The sequence below is a fragment of the Penaeus japonicus genome, unplaced genomic scaffold, assembly GCF_977035675.1.
Source record: "Penaeus japonicus unplaced genomic scaffold, GWHDUDI00000001_assembly GWHDUDI00000024, whole genome shotgun sequence".
Taxonomy (NCBI): Eukaryota; Metazoa; Arthropoda; class Malacostraca; order Decapoda; family Penaeidae; genus Penaeus; species Penaeus japonicus.
This window is the reverse complement of record NW_028234426.1, coordinates 24,332,883-24,350,382: the sequence shown is the minus strand read 5'-3', so window position 1 is coordinate 24,350,382 and position 17,500 is coordinate 24,332,883.

Here is a 17,500-nt window from a genome sequence, read left to right as displayed (position 1 = left end):
CCGTTCGGCAGTCACGCAGTAAGGCAGCACAGGCCTCTGGATTATAAATTGGTTGAAATCTGTATGAGCTTCTGGTTCGCTCCGATACGGTGGTTGTTTTGCACTCATTTAACAGCAATTTCGAGCAGAAAGATTATTCAGGTTTTTCCTCCTTCACTTTTATTTATTTGATTTCTAAATAATAGCAAATTTAGTTTAAAACTACTTGGGTAATAAATCAAAGATTATCATCAGATAAATTGTTTCGCAAGGATGTTATTAAAAAAAAAAAAAAAATAAAAAAAAATAAAAACAAGAGAAAAAAATCGGAAGATGAATATAAAAGAAAACGCATCAGTTCTTGAAACTAGTATATCTGAATATTACAGCTTTCGTGTTTAGATAAAAGTCAAATGATACCTTGGAAAAAGTGGCTTAATATATCAATCATTGCCTGTATTTCTTAATATTAAGGCTGCGTTTCCACCAAGCAAGTCTCGTCTCGTCTCGTCTCGTCTCGTCTCGTCGCGTCGCGTCGCGTCTCGTCACGGATAGGGTTGGACCCATTTTTTCATCAGTCACGGAATAAGAAAAATAAATACTGTAAAATACTCATCTTTATTGTTATCATAAACAATATCTATGCCGGTTTTCTCTCTTCGTTCTTTTCTGTGTCTACGCAGGAATCTGTTTTCTTTTTTTCCCATCTTCTGACTGTTTTCCCCCATCCCCCTCCCTCTCTCATTATCTTTCTCTTTCATTCTCTCTTTCTCTCTTCAGGTTAGTCTTAGAGGGAGGGAGGGAGAGAGGTAGAATGGGAGAAGATTCTCTCTCATCCTCTGTCCCTATCTTTCTCCCAATCTCTTTCTCTATTTCATTCTCTCTCTCTCTCATTCCCTTTTCTCTTTCTTTCTCTCATCCTCTCTCTCATTTTCTTTCTTTCATCTCTCTCTCTCTCTTCTCCTTTTCTCTCATTCTATTTCATTATCTCTCGCTTTCTCTCTCTCACTCTCTCTGTCTGTCTCTCACTCTCTCTCTCTCTCTCTCTCTCTCTCTCTCTCACTCTCTCTCTCTCTCTCTCTCTCTCTCTCTGTCTTTCCCTTGAACTAACAACTGATTGTGTAAACAGTGAAAAGGTGTTTTGTAAATATTTTTTCTTTTTATAGAATAACATGTATCAAGCCATCATTAATCCATAATGATTCTAACATATAGAAATATCTTTTTATAGGCAACGCTTATTTGCATGTTGCTATTGTGTTTTAACTATTAAATCGTTTCCAAATATAATCAGTGAAGGTGATAGAATGAAAAAAAAAGTATCGAGGAACACTGCTCTTAAATACGATTGATAAAGTTAAAGGTATCTTTTTATTATGAAGATAAAATGATTGCAACGGTTCTCTTCGCTCTTGAATTCTCTTTCTCTGCTCTTTCTGTTGAAAATCAGTGAGCGACGAACAGAGAGAGACACGAGGCATCAAGAAATATTAAGCGTGAGCTATTTAACACAATAAATACCAACTATAAGTAATTATGGTTATCGTAACATTGAAAAGTAACATTTTCATGATCTAGAATTCCTTTTTACGTATATCGTTTCTTGACAGGCGATAAGCAGTATATTTGTATATATATAGTATTTTTTTTTATAATCCAACTATTATTGACATATTTACACGTAATTACGTTGAAAGAACTAGTAACTATTAATCCCTCTAATTTATCTTTAATAAGTTATTAATATCGTTATTGTGTTAATTAAAGAGAATTGAAAGTCGTTTTTGTTCGTTATTAGGTTAATAAAATTCGATTACAATTACACCAGAGGCCATAATGGGGAACACTGTAAAAACAAAGTAAGAGAGAACACGGAATAATAATAATAATAATGATAATAATTAAAAAAAAAAATCTGTAAAATGCCATATTCTTTATTTTCATCATAACAATATCTATGCCGGTTTTCTTTCTCTCTCTCTTCTCCTCCGTTCTTTTCTCTGTCTATGCAGGAATATATTTTCCTTTCTTCCCATCTGACTGTTTTACCCCCTCCTTCCTCTCTCTCTCATTATCTTTCTCTTTCCTTCTCTCTTCCAGTTAGTCCTAGAAGGAGGGAGGGAGAGAGAGGTAGAAAGGGAGAAGATTCTCTCTCATTCTGTCCCTCCATTTATTTTTTTCTTTCAATCTCTCTCTCTCCCACTTACTTACGTTTCATCTCTCACTATTTCAATCACACTCCCTCTCATTGTATTTCTTTCTTTCTTTCATTCTCTCTCTCTCACATTGTCTTTTTTCCATTCTCTCCATTTCATTATCACTCTCTCTCTTTACTGAATACTTTTATAAAATCTGAATGATGAAGTTAAAGGTACATTTTTATTACGACTCTCAAATGATTGCAAAGCTTCTCTTCGCTCTTGAATTCTCTTTCTCTTCTCTATCAGTTAATGATCAATAAGCGACGAATAAAGACACACAAGATGGCAGGAAATGTAGTTATATGTTGATAGTTATAATAGTGATAATTATAAATGTCTACATTCTCCAGAAGCCAGAATAATGGATGGGATTTTAAAAGTCGTCAGTAATGAAGTATTATCAATTACATACGATATTTGATTTATTTGACCTATTCCAACCTCTTATTTCATCACTAATAAAGTACGAAAGATAGATTATTTAATCGTTCTAATATACTGCTTGAAATAACTAATGATTTTTCTGCTATATTCCCCTCCTCATCCTTTCCTCTTCCGTGCTTTTTGCAATAACATGTATTATGTTTATAAAACAATTTACTTTGATTTTTCTTAGATATGTAGATTCTTACCCGAGTTAACCCCCCCCCCTTTTAATTAATATTCAATAGGTTAAAAATTAAATGAGTAAAATGGAGAAGTAAAAAGTCTCGAGGGATGCTTCAAATAACCTGAATTTCTGCTCGAAATTGGTGTTAAATGAGTGCAAAACAACCACCCAATCGGACCAACCAGAACATCATGCAGAGTTTTTATGATCTTACCAACTTATGATCTGTGCTGTGCCTGTGCTGCCTTCCCTGCGTGACTGCCGACCGAAGTGACCTTTGAACGCTCGTGAACCGCCAAACACGAGCAAGTGCCAAGGGCACCTGTTAACTTTTCCCGAGGAAAATTTTTTCTGGTCTCGAACCCGGGAACCTCCGACGCTGGAACCAACCTAATGAGAGTTAGACGCTTTGCCGACTGTACCACAGAGATCTATAGAAAAAAAGCGAAAACCGGGCCTTATATCTTTCCAACTCTCTTATTATAGACCTTTTGCCTTTCCTTTTATTTTGATTTCCATTATTAATTCGTATATTGTTTAAAATCTCTTCAGTTATCTCTATGGTTGTAGGTAGAATTATTCACTCTATTTGCATTATCGTTAATACGAACATTCAGGTTATTTGAATCATCTATATTTAGAATATCAAACGTGAACTATTTTGCAAAAGTCACAAGTATTAGTTATTATGGTTATTATAGCATTGGAAACGAACATTTTCATTATCTGCGTCTCTTTTACGTAGATCCTTCATGGCAGGAGATCAGCAGTAAAATCTCTATATACTCAATGTTGATTTTTATTAGTTCTTCCTCTCTCTTCTTCCTTCAAGAATGTGATTCTTTACTTTTCTTATTCGTTCGTTCATTCGTTTTTCTTATTGTCAGTGCATACAGGCCTGGCGTAGCATATGCTCGGCAAATTTGGCTTATTCCTTATCCCTTTTTCCTCTAAGAATTGGTATTAGTAAAATTCTTTGAAAATTAAACTGGTTGAGTTGTGTAGGAAGGTATAATTGCATTGAAGAAAATTTTATTCAATTATTAATCACTCTAATAATCATCAATAAATTATCTACAATATTGTTACTGTGTTAAAGAGAATCATAAGTGTGTTTTGTTCGTTACTAGATTAATAAAATCAATTAGATTACAATTACACCAAAACCCATGTAGGGGAATCCTGTAAAAAAACAAAGTGAGAGAAAACACGGAATGAAAAAAATAAATGTGTAAAAAAGAACATCATTTTTATTGTTATAAACAATATCTATGTCGGTTTTCTCTCTTCTTCGTTCTTTTTTCTGTCTCCACAGGAATCTGTATTTCTTTTATTCCATCTTCTGACTTTTAAGCCCCTCCCCCCCCCCCCCTGCTTTTTTTCTTTTCTTCTTTCTCTCTCTTCCGGTTAGTCCTATAAGGAAGGAGAGAGAGAGAGAGAGAGAGAGGTAGAAAGGGAGAAGATTCTCTCTGATTTTCTGTCCCTCTTCTTTATTTCTTTGTTTCTCTTAATCTCTCATTTTCTTTCATGTTTTTTTCTCTCTCTCTCCCATTCTCTTTCATTCTATCTCTTTCTCTCTCTCATTCTTTCTCCAATTCTCTTTCTTTCATCTCTCTCTTCTCCTTTTCTCTTCTTTTTTTTCTCTCTTGAAGTTAATAATTAGTAAGCGACGAACAGAGAGACACGAAGTGGTACAAAATGCACTTGTATGTTGCTGGTTATATTGATTATAAATATCTACTTTTTCCACAAGCCAGAAAAATGCAGATTTTGCGAGTCGTCAGTGGTGAAGTATTAATTTCTTAATAAATACGGAAACTTAATCATTGTTTTATATTAATTCTAAATGTTAAATTCTAATGTATTGTTCGGAGTAAATAATAAGGTTTCTTTTGTCTTTTTATTTCTATTTTTCCCCATCTTTTCCTCTTCCGTGTTAACTTTTCCCGAGGAAAAATTGTTCTGGTCTCGAACCCGGGAACCTCCGACGCTGGAACCAACCTAATGAGAGTTAGACGCATTGCCGACTGTACCACCGAGATCTAAAGAAAGAAAGCGAAAACCGGGCATTATATCTTTCCAACTCTCTTATTATAGACCTTTTGCCTTTCCTTTTATTTTGATTTCCATTATTAATTGGTATATTGTTTAAAATCTCTTCAGTTGTCTCTATGGTTGTAGGTAGAATTATTCACTCTATTTGCATTATCGTTAATACGAACATTCAGGTTATTTGAATCATCTATATTTAGAATATCAAACGTGAACTATTTTGCAAAAGTCACAAGTATTAATTATTATGGTTATTATAGCATTGGAAACGAACATTTTCATTATCTGCGTCTCTTTTACGTAGATCCTTCATGGCAGGTGATCAGCAGTAAAATCTCTATATACTCAATGTTAATTTTTATTAGTTCTTCCTCTCTCTTCTTCCTTCAAGAATGTGATTCTTTACTTTTCTTATTCGTTCGTTCATTCGTTTTTCTTATTGTCAGTGCATACAGGCCTGGCGTAGCATATGCTCGGCAAATTTGGCTTATTCCTTATCCCTTTTTCCTCTAAGAATTGGTATTAGTAAAATTCTTTGAAAATTAAACTGGTTGAGTTGTGTAGGAAGGTATAATTGCATTGAAGAAAATTTTATTCAATTATTAATCACTCTAATAATCATCAATAAATTATCTACAATATTGTTACTGTGTTAAAGAGAATCATAAGTGTGTTTTGTTCGTTACTAGATTAATAAAATCAATTAGATTACAATTACACCAAAACCCATGTAGGGGAATCCTGTAAAAAAAAACAAAGTGAGAGAAAACACGGAATGAAAAAAATAAATGTGTAAAAAAAAACATCATTTTTATTGTTATAAACAATATCTATGTCGGTTTTCTCTCTTCTTCGTTCTTTTTTCTGTCTCCACAGGAATCTGTATTTCTTTTATTCCATCTTCTGACTTTTAAGCCCCTCCCCCACCCCCTCTGCTTTTTCTCTTATTATTTTTCTCTTTACTTCTTTCTCTCTCTTCCGGTTAGTCCTATAAGGAAGGAGAGAGAGAGAGAGAGAGAGGTAGAAAGGGAGAAGATTCTCTCTGATTTTCTGTCCCTCTTCTTTATTTCTTTGTTTCTCTTAATCTCTCATTTTCTTTCATGTTTTTTTCTCTCTCTCTCCCATTCTCTTTCATTCTATCTCTTTCTCTCTCTCATTCTTTCTCCAATTCTCTTTCTTTCATCTCTCTCTTCTCCTTTTCTCTTTTTTTTTCTCTCTTGAAGTTAATAATTAGTAAGCGACGAACAGAGAGACACGATGTGGTACAAAATGCACTTGTATGTTGCTGGTTATATTGATTATAAATATCTACTTTTTCCACAAGCCAGAAAAATGCAGATTTTGCGAGTCGTCAGTGGTGAAGTATTAATTTCTTAATAAATACGGAAACTTAATCATTGTTTTATATTAATTCTAAATGTTAAATTCTAATGTATTGTTCGGAGTAAATAATAAGGTTTCTTTTGTCTTTTTATTTCTATTTTTCCCCATCTTTTCCTCTTCCGTGTTAACTTTTCCCGAGGAAAATTTTTCTGGTCTCGAACCCGGGAACCTCCGACGCTGGAACCAACCTAATGAGAGTTAGACGCATTGCCGACTGTACCACCGAGATCTAAAGAAAGAAAGCGAAAACCGGGCATTATATCTTTCCAACTCTCTTATTATAGACCTTTTGCCTTTCCTTTTATTTTGATTTCCATTATTAATTGGTATATTGTTTAAAATCTCTTCAGTTGTCTCTATGGTTGTAGGTAGAATTATTCACTCTATTTGCATTATCGTTAATACGAACATTCAGGTTATTTGAATCATCTATATTTAGAATATCAAACGTGAACTATTTTGCAAAAGTCACAAGTATTAATTATTATGGTTATTATAGCATTGGAAACGAACATTTTCATTATCTGCGTCTCTTTTACGTAGATCCTTCATGGCAGGAGATCAGCAGTAAAATCTCTATATACTCAATGTTAATTTTTATTAGTTCTTCCTCTCTCTTCTTCCTTCAAGAATGTGATTCTTTACTTTTCTTATTCGTTCGTTCATTCGTTTTTCTTATTGTCAGTGCATACAGGCCTGGCGTAGCATATGCTCGGCAAATTTGGCTTATTCCTTATCCCTTTTTCCTCTAAGAATTGGTATTAGTAAAATTCTTTGAAAATTAAACTGGTTGAGTTGTGTAGGAAGGTATAATTGCATTGAAGAAAATTTTATTCAATTATTAATCACTCTAATAATCATCAATAAATTATCTACAATATTGTTACTGTGTTAAAGAGAATCATAAGTGTGTTTTGTTCGTTACTAGATTAATAAAATCAATTAGATTACAATTACACCAAAACCCATGTAGGGGAATCCTGTAAAAAAACAAAGTGAGAGAAAACACGGAATGAAAAAAATAAATGTGTAAAAAAGAACATCATTTTTATTGTTATAAACAATATCTATGTCGGTTTTCTCTCTTCTTCGTTCTTTTTTCTGTCTCCACAGGAATCTGTATTTCTTTTATTCCATCTTCTGACTTTTAAGCCCCTCCCCCACCCCCTCTGCTTTTTCTCTTTACTTCTTTCTCTCTCTTCCGGTTAGTCCTATAAGGAAGGAGAGAGAGAGAGAGAGAGAGGTAGAAAGGGAGAAGATTCTCTCTGATTTTCTGTCCCTCTTCTTTATTTCTTTGTTTCTCTTAATCTCTCATTTTCTTTCATGTTTTTTTTCTCTCTCTCTCCCATTCTCTTTCATTCTATCTCTTTCTCTCTCTCATTCTTTCTCCAATTCTCTTTCTTTCATCTCTCTCTTCTCCTTTTCTCTTTTTTTTTTCTCTCTTGAAGTTAATAATTAGTAAGCGACGAACAGAGAGACACGATGTGGTACAAAATGCACTTGTATGTTGCTGGTTATATTGATTATAAATATCTACTTTTTCCACAAGCCAGAAAAATGCAGATTTTGCGAGTCGTCAGTGGTGAAGTATTAATTTCTTAATAAATACGGAAACTTAATCATTGTTTTATATTAATTCTAAATGTTAAATTCTAATGTATTGTTCGGAGTAAATAATAAGGTTTCTTTTGTCTTTTTATTTCTATTTTTCCCCATCTTTTCCTCTTCCGTGTTAACTTTTCCCGAGGAAAAATTGTTCTGGTCTCGAACCCGGGAACCTCCGACGCTGGAACCAACCTAATGAGAGTTAGACGCATTGCCGACTGTACCACCGAGATCTAAAGAAAGAAAGCGAAAACCGGGCATTATATCTTTCCAACTCTCTTGTTATAGACCTTTTGCCTTTCCTTTTATTTTGATTTCCATTATTAATTGGTATATTGTTTAAAATCTCTTCAGTTGTCTCTATGGTTGTAGGTAGAATTATTCACTCTATTTGCATTATCGTTAATACGAACATTCAGGTTATTTGAATCATCTATATTTAGAATATCAAACGTGAACTATTTTGCAAAAGTCACAAGTATTAGTTATTATGGTTATTATAGCATTGGAAACGAACATTTTCATTATCTGCGTCTCTTTTACGTAGATCCTTCATGGCAGGAGATCAGCAGTAAAATCTCTATATAGTCAATGTTGATTTTTATTAGTTCTTCCTCTCTTCTTCCTTCAAGAATGTGATTCTTTACTTTTCTTATTCGTTCGTTCATTCGTTTTTCTTATTGTCAGTGCATACAGGCCTGGCGTAGCATATGCTCGGCAAATTTGGCTTATTCCTTATCCCTTTTTCCTCTAAGAATTGGTATTAGTAAAATTCTTTGAAAATTAAACTGGTTGAGTTGTGTAGGAAGGTATAATTGCATTGAAGAAAATTTTATTCAATTATTAATCACTCTAATAATCATCAATAAATTATCTACAATATTGTTACTGTGTTAAAGAGAATCATAAGTGTGTTTTGTTCGTTACTAGATTAATAAAATCAATTAGATTACAATTACACCAAAACCCATGTAGGGGAATCCTGTAAAAAAAACAAAGTGAGAGAAAACACGGAATGAAAAAAATAAATGTGTAAAAAAAAACATCATTTTTATTGTTATAAACAATATCTATGTCGGTTTTCTCTCTTCTTCGTTCTTTTTTCTGTCTCCACAGGAATCTGTATTTCTTTTATTCCATCTTCTGACTTTTAAGCCCCTCCCCCACCCCCTCTGCTTTTTCTCTTTACTTCTTTCTCTCTCTTCCGGTTAGTCCTATAAGGAAGGAGAGAGAGAGAGAGAGAGAGGTAGAAAGGGAGAAGATTCTCTCTGATTTTCTGTCCCTCTTCTTTATTTCTTTGTTTCTCTTAATCTCTCATTTTCTTTCATGTTTTTTATTCTCTCTCTCCCATTCTCTTTCATTCTATCTCTTTCTCTCTCTCATTCTTTCTCCAATTCTCTTTCTTTCATCTCTCTCTTCTCCTTTTCTCTTTTTTTTTCTCTCTTGAAGTTAATAATTAGTAAGCGACGAACAGAGAGACACGAGGTGGTACAAAATGCACTTGTATGTTGCTGGTTATATTGATTATAAATATCTACTTTTTCCACAAGCCAGAAAAATGCAGATTTTGCGAGTCGTCAGTGGTGAAGTATTAATTTCTTAATAAATACGGAAACTTAATCATTGTTTTATATTAATTCTAAATGTTAAATTCTAATGTATTGTTCGGAGTAAATAATAAGGTTTCTTTTGTCTTTTTATTTCTATTTTTCCCCATCTTTTCCTCTTCCGTGTTAACTTTTCCCGAGGAAAATTTTTTCTGGTCTCGAACCCGGGAACCTCCGACGCTGGAACCAACCTAATGAGAGTTAGACGCATTGCCGACTGTACCACCGAGATCTAAAGAAAGAAAGCGAAAACCGGGCATTATATCTTTCCAACTCTCTTATTATAGACCTTTTGCCTTTCCTTTTATTTTGATTTCCATTATTAATTGGTATATTGTTTAAAATCTCTTCAGTTGTCTCTATGGTTGTAGGTAGAATTATTCACTCTATTTGCATTATCGTTAATACGAACATTCAGGTTATTTGAATCATCTATATTTAGAATATCAAACGTGAACTATTTTGCAAAAGTCACAAGTATTAGTTATTATGGTTATTATAGCATTGGAAACGAACATTTTCATTATCTGCGTCTCTTTTACGTAGATCCTTCATGGCAGGAGATCAGCAGTAAAATCTCTATATACTCAATGTTAATTTTTATTAGTTCTTCCTCTCTCTTCTTCCTTCAAGAATGTGATTCTTTACTTTTCTTATTCGTTCGTTCATTCGTTTTTCTTATTGTCAGTGCATACAGGCCTGGCGTAGCATATGCTCGGCAAATTTGGCTTATTCCTTATCCCTTTTTCCTCTAAGAATTGGTATTAGTAAAATTCTTTGAAAATTAAACTGGTTGAGTTGTGTAGGAAGGTATAATTGCATTGAAGAAAATTTTATTCAATTATTAATCACTCTAATAATCATCAATAAATTATCTACAATATTGTTACTGTGTTAAAGAGAATCATAAGTGTGTTTTGTTCGTTACTAGATTAATAAAATCAATTAGATTACAATTACACCAAAACCCATGTAGGGGAATCCTGTAAAAAAACAAAGTGAGAGAAAACACGGAATGAAAAAAATAAATGTGTAAAAAAAAACATCATTTTTATTGTTATAAACAATATCTATGTCGGTTTTCTCTCTTCTTCGTTCTTTTTTCTGTCTCCACAGGAATCTGTATTTCTTTTATTCCATCTTCTGACTTTTAAGCCCCTCCCCCACCCCCTCTGCTTTTTCTCTTTACTTCTTTCTCTCTCTTCCGGTTAGTCCTATAAGGAAGGAGAGAGAGAGAGAGAGAGGTAGAAAGGGAGAAGATTCTCTCTGATTTTCTGTCCCTCTTCTTTATTTCTTTGTTTCTCTTAATCTCTCATTTTCTTTCATGTTTTTTTCTCTCTCTCTCCCATTCTCTTTCATTCTATCTCTTTCTCTCTCTCATTCTTTCTCCAATTCTCTTTCTTTCATCTCTCTCTTCTCCTTTTCTCTTTTTTTTTCTCTCTTGAAGTTAATAATTAGTAAGCGACGAACAGAGAGACACGATGTGGTACAAAATGCACTTGTATGTTGCTGGTTATATTGATTATAAATATCTACTTTTTCCACAAGCCAGAAAAATGCAGATTTTGCGAGTCGTCAGTGGTGAAGTATTAATTTCTTAATAAATACGGAAACTTAATCATTGTTTTATATTAATTCTAAATGTTAAATTCTAATGTATTGTTCGGAGTAAATAATAAGGTTTCTTTTGTCTTTTTATTTCTATTTTTCCCCATCTTTTCCTCTTCCGTGTTAACTTTTCCCGAGGAAAAATTGTTCTGGTCTCGAACCCGGGAACCTCCGACGCTGGAACCAACCTAATGAGAGTTAGACGCATTGCCGACTGTACCACCGAGATCTAAAGAAAGAAAGCGAAAACCGGGCATTATATCTTTCCAACTCTCTTGTTATAGACCTTTTGCCTTTCCTTTTATTTTGATTTCCATTATTAATTGGTATATTGTTTAAAATCTCTTCAGTTGTCTCTATGGTTGTAGGTAGAATTATTCACTCTATTTGCATTATCGTTAATACGAACATTCAGGTTATTTGAATCATCTATATTTAGAATATCAAACGTGAACTATTTTGCAAAAGTCACAAGTATTAGTTATTATGGTTATTATAGCATTGGAAACGAACATTTTCATTATCTGCGTCTCTTTTACGTAGATCCTTCATGGCAGGAGATCAGCAGTAAAATTTCTATATAGTCAATGTTGATTTTTATTAGTTCTTCCTCTCTCTTCTTCCTTCAAGAATGTGATTCTTTACTTTTCTTATTCGTTCGTTCATTCGTTTTTCTTATTGTCAGTGCATACAGGCCTGGCGTAGCATATGCTCGGCAAATTTGGCTTATTCCTTATCCCTTTTTCCTCTAAGAATTGGTATTAGTAAAATTCTTTGAAAATTAAACTGGTTGAGTTGTGTAGGAAGGTATAATTGCATTGAAGAAAATTTTATTCAATTATTAATCACTCTAATAATCATCAATAAATTATCTACAATATTGTTACTGTGTTAAAGAGAATCATAAGTGTGTTTTGTTCGTTACTAGATTAATAAAATCAATTAGATTACAATTACACCAAAACCCATGTAGGGGAATCCTGTAAAAAAAACAAAGTGAGAGAAAACACGGAATGAAAAAAATAAATGTGTAAAAAAAAACATCATTTTTATTGTTATAAACAATATCTATGTCGGTTTTCTCTCTTCTTCGTTCTTTTTTCTGTCTCCACAGGAATCTGTATTTCTTTTATTCCATCTTCTGACTTTTAAGCCCCTCCCCCACCCCCTCTGCTTTTTCTCTTTACTTCTTTCTCTCTCTTCCGGTTAGTCCTATAAGGAAGGAGAGAGAGAGAGAGAGAGAGGTAGAAAGGGAGAAGATTCTCTCTGATTTTCTGTCCCTCTTCTTTATTTCTTTGTTTCTCTTAATCTCTCATTTTCTTTCATGTTTTTTTCTCTCTCTCTCCCATTCTCTTTCATTCTATCTCTTTCTCTCTCTCATTCTTTCTCCAATTCTCTTTCTTTCATCTCTCTCTTCTCCTTTTCTCTTTTTTTTTTCTCTCTTGAAGTTAATAATTAGTAAGCGACGAACAGAGAGACACGATGTGGTACAAAATGCACTTGTATGTTGCTGGTTATATTGATTATAAATATCTACTTTTTCCACAAGCCAGAAAAATGCAGATTTTGCGAGTCGTCAGTGGTGAAGTATTAATTTCTTAATAAATACGGAAACTTAATCATTGTTTTATATTAATTCTAAATGTTAAATTCTAATGTATTGTTCGGAGTAAATAATAAGGTTTCTTTTGTCTTTTTATTTCTATTTTTCCCCATCTTTTCCTCTTCCGTGTTAACTTTTCCCGAGGAAAAATTGTTCTGGTCTCGAACTCCGGTACCTCCGACGCTGGAACCAATCTAATGAGAGTTAGACGCATTGCCGACTGTACCACCGAGATCTAAAGAAAGAAAGCGAAAACCGGCATTATATCTTTCCAACTCTCTTGTTATAGACCTTTTGCCTTTCCTTTTATTTTGATTTCCATTATTAATTGGTATATTGTTTAAAATCTCTTCAGTTGTCTCTATGGTTGTAGGTAGAATTATTCACTCTATTTGCATTATCGTTAATACGAACATTCAGGTTATTTGAATCATCTATATTTAGAATATCAAACGTGAACTATTTTGCAAAAGTCACAAGTATTAGTTATTATGGTTATTATAGCATTGGAAACGAACATTTTCATTATCTGCGTCTCTTTTACGTAGATCCTTCATGGCAGGAGATCAGCAGTAAAATTTCTATATAGTCAATGTTGATTTTTATTAGTTCTTCCTCTCTCTTCTTCCTTCAAGAATGTGATTCTTTACTTTTCTTATTCGTTCGTTCATTCGTTTTTCTTATTGTCAGTGCATACAGGCCTGGCGTAGCATATGCTCGGCAAATTTGGCTTATTCCTTATCCCTTTTTCCTCTAAGAATTGGTATTAGTAAAATTCTTTGAAAATTAAACTGGTTGAGTTGTGTAGGAAGGTATAATTGCATTGAAGAAAATTTTATTCAATTATTAATCACTCTAATAATCATCAATAAATTATCTACAATATTGTTACTGTGTTAAAGAGAATCATAAGTGTGTTTTGTTCGTTACTAGATTAATAAAATCAATTAGATTACAATTACACCAAAACCCATGTAGGGGAATCCTGTAAAAAAAACAAAGTGAGAGAAAACACGGAATGAAAAAATTAAATGTGTAAAAAAAAACATCATTTTTATTGTTATAAACAATATCTATGTCGGTTTTCTCTCTTCTTCGTTCTTTTTTCTGTCTCCACAGGAATCTGTATTTCTTTTATTCCATCTTCTGACTTTTAAGCCCCTCCCCCACCCCCTCTGCTTTTTCTCTTTACTTCTTTCTCTCTCTTCCGGTTAGTCCTATAAGGAAGGAGAGAGAGAGAGAGAGACAGGTAGAAAGGGAGAAGATTCTCTCTGATTTTCTGTCCCTCTTCTTTATTTCTTTGTTTCTCTTAATCTCTCATTTTCTTTCATGTTTTTTTCTCTCTCTCTCCCATTCTCTTTCATTCTATCTCTTTCTCTCTCTCATTCTTTCTCCAATTCTCTTTCTTTCATCTCTCTCTTCTCCTTTTCTCTTTTTTTTCTCTCTTGAAGTTAATAATTAGTAAGCGACGAACAGAGAGACACGAGGTGGTACAAAATGCACTTGTATGTTGCTGGTTATATTGATTATAAATATCTACTTTTTCCACAAGCCAGAAAAATGCAGATTTTGCGAGTCGTCAGTGGTGAAGTATTAATTTCTTAATAAATACGGAAACTTAATCATTGTTTTATATTAATTCTAAATGTTAAATTCTAATGTATTGTTCGGAGTAAATAATAAGGTTTCTTTTGTCTTTTTATTTCTATTTTTCCCCATCTTTTCCTCTTCCGTGTTAACTTTTCCCGAGGAAAATTTTTTCTGGTCTCGAACCCGGGAACCTCCGACGCTGGAACCAACCTAATGAGAGTTAGACGCATTGCCGACTGTACCACCGAGATCTAAAGAAAGAAAGCGAAAACCGGGCATTATATCTTTCCAACTCTCTTATTATAGACCTTTTGCCTTTCCTTTTATTTTGATTTCCATTATTAATTGGTATATTGTTTAAAATCTCTTCAGTTGTCTCTATGGTTGTAGGTAGAATTATTCACTCTATTTGCATTATCGTTAATACGAACATTCAGGTTATTTGAATCATCTATATTTAGAATATCAAACGTGAACTATTTTGCAAAAGTCACAAGTATTAGTTATTATGGTTATTATAGCATTGGAAACGAACATTTTCATTATCTGCGTCTCTTTTACGTAGATCCTTCATGGCAGGAGATCAGCAGTAAAATCTCTATATAGTCAATGTTGATTTTTATTAGTTCTTCCTCTCTCTTCTTCCTTCAAGAATGTGATTCTTTACTTTTCTTATTCGTTCGTTCATTCTTTTTTCTTATTGTCAGTGCATACAGGCCTGGCGTAGCATATGCTCGGCAAATTTGGCTTATTCCTTATCCCTTTTTCCTCTAAGAATTGGTATTAGTAAAATTCTTTGAAAATTAAACTGGTTGAGTTGTGTAGGAAGGTATAATTGCATTGAAGAAAATTTTATTCAATTATTAATCACTCTAATAATCATCAATAAATTATCTACAATATTGTTACTGTGTTAAAGAGAATCATAAGTGTGTTTTGTTCGTTACTAGATTAATAAAATCAATTAGATTACAATTACACCAAAACCCATGTAGGGGAATCCTGTAAAAAAACAAAGTGAGAGAAAACACGGAATGAAAAAAATAAATGTGTAAAAAAAAACATCATTTTTATTGTTATAAACAGTATCTATGTCGGTTTTCTCTCTTCTTCGTTCTTTTTTCTGTCTCCACAGGAATCTGTATTTCTTTTATTCCATCTTCTGACTTTTAAGCCCCTCCCCCACCCCCTCTGCTTTTTCTCTTATTATTTTTCTCTTTACTTCTTTCTCTCTCTTCCGGTTAGTCCTATAAGGAAGGAGAGAGAGAGAGAGAGAGAGGTAGAAAGGGAGAAGATTCTCTCTGATTTTCTGTCCCTCTTCTTTATTTCTTTGTTTCTCTTAATCTCTCATTTTCTTTCATGTTTTTTTCTCTCTCTCTCCCATTCTCTTTCATTCTATCTCTTTCTCTCTCTCATTCTTTCTCCAATTCTCTTTTTTTCATCTCTCTCTTCTCCTTTTCTCTTTTTTTTTTCTCTCTTGAAGTTAATAATTAGTAAGCGACGAACAGAGAGACACGAGGTGGTACAAAATGCACTTGTATGTTGCTGGTTATATTGATTATAAATATCTACTTTTTCCACAAGCCAGAAAAATGCAGATTTTGCGAGTCGTCAGTAGTGAAGTATTAATTTCTTAATAAATACGGAAACTTAATCATTGTTTTATATTAATTCTAAATGTTAAATTCTAATGTATTGTTCGGAGTAAATAATAAGGTTTCTTTTGTCTTTTTATTTCTATTTTTCCCCATCTTTTCCTCTTCCGTGTTAACTTTTCCCGAGGAAAAATTTTTCTGGTCTCGAACCCGGGAACCTCCGACACTGGAACCAACCTAATGAGAGATAGACGCTTTGCCGACTGTACCACCGAGATCTAAAGATAATATGCGAAAATCGGGCCTTTTATATCTCCAACTCTCTTATTATAGACCTTTTGCCTTTCCTTTTATTTTGATTTCCATTATTAATTGGTATATTGTTTAAAATCTCTTCAGTTGTCTCTATGGTTGTAGGTAGAATTATTCACTCTATTTGCATTATCGTTAATACGAACATTCAGGTTATTTGAATCATCTATATTTAGAATATCAAACGTGAACTAGTCACAAGTATTAGTTATTATGGTTATTATAGCATTGGAAACGAACATTTTCATTATCTGCGTCTCTTTTACGTAGATCCTTCATGGCAGGAGATCAGCAGTAAAATCTCTATATACTCAATGTTGATTTTTATTAGTTCTTCCTCTCTCTTCTTCCTTCAAGAATGTGATTCTTTACTTTTCTTATTCGTTCGTTCATTCGTTTTTCTTATTGTCAGTGCATACAGGCCTGGCGTAGCATATGCTCGGCAAATTTGGCTTATTCCTTATCCCTTTTTCCTCTAAGAATTGGTATTAGTAAAATTCTTTGAAAATTAAACTGGTTGAGTTGTGTAGGAAGGTATAATTGCATTGAAGAAAATTTTATTCAATTATTAATCACTCTAATGATCATCAATAAATTATCTACAATATTGTTACTGTGTTAAAGAGAATCATAAGTGTGTTTTGTTCGTTACTAGATTAATAAAATCAATTAGATTACAATTACACCAAAACCCATGTGGGGGAATCCTGTAAAAAAACAAAGTGAGAGAAAACACGGAATGAAAAAAATAAATGTGTAAAAAAAAACATCATTTTTATTGTTATAAACAATATCTATGTCGGTTTTCTCTCTTCTTCGTTCTTTTTTCTGTCTCCACAGGAATCTGTATTTCTTTTATTCCATCTTCTGACTTTTAAGCCCCTCCCCCACCCCCTCTGCTTTTTCTCTTATTATTTTTCTCTTTACTTCTTTCTCTCTCTTCCGGTTAGTCCTATAAGGAGGGAGAGAGAGAGAGAGAGAGGTAGAAAGGGAGAAGATTCTCTCTGATTTTCTGTCCCTCTTCTTTATTTCTTTGTTTCTCTTAGTCTCTCATTTTCTTTCTTTTTTTTTTCTCTCTCTCCCATTTTCTTTCATTCTATCTCTCTTTCTCTCTCTCATTCTTTCTCCAATTCTCTTTCTTTCATCTCTCTCTCCTCCTTTTCTCTTTTTTTCTTTATTTCTCTCTTTTATTCTGTCGCTCTTGAATTATCTTTTTTTTTTCTCTTGAAGTTAATAATTAGTAAGCGACGAACAGAAAGACACGAGGTGGTACAAAATGCACTTGTATGTTGCTGGTTATATTGATTATAAATATCTGCTTTTTTCACAAGCCAGAAAAATGCAGATTTTGCGAG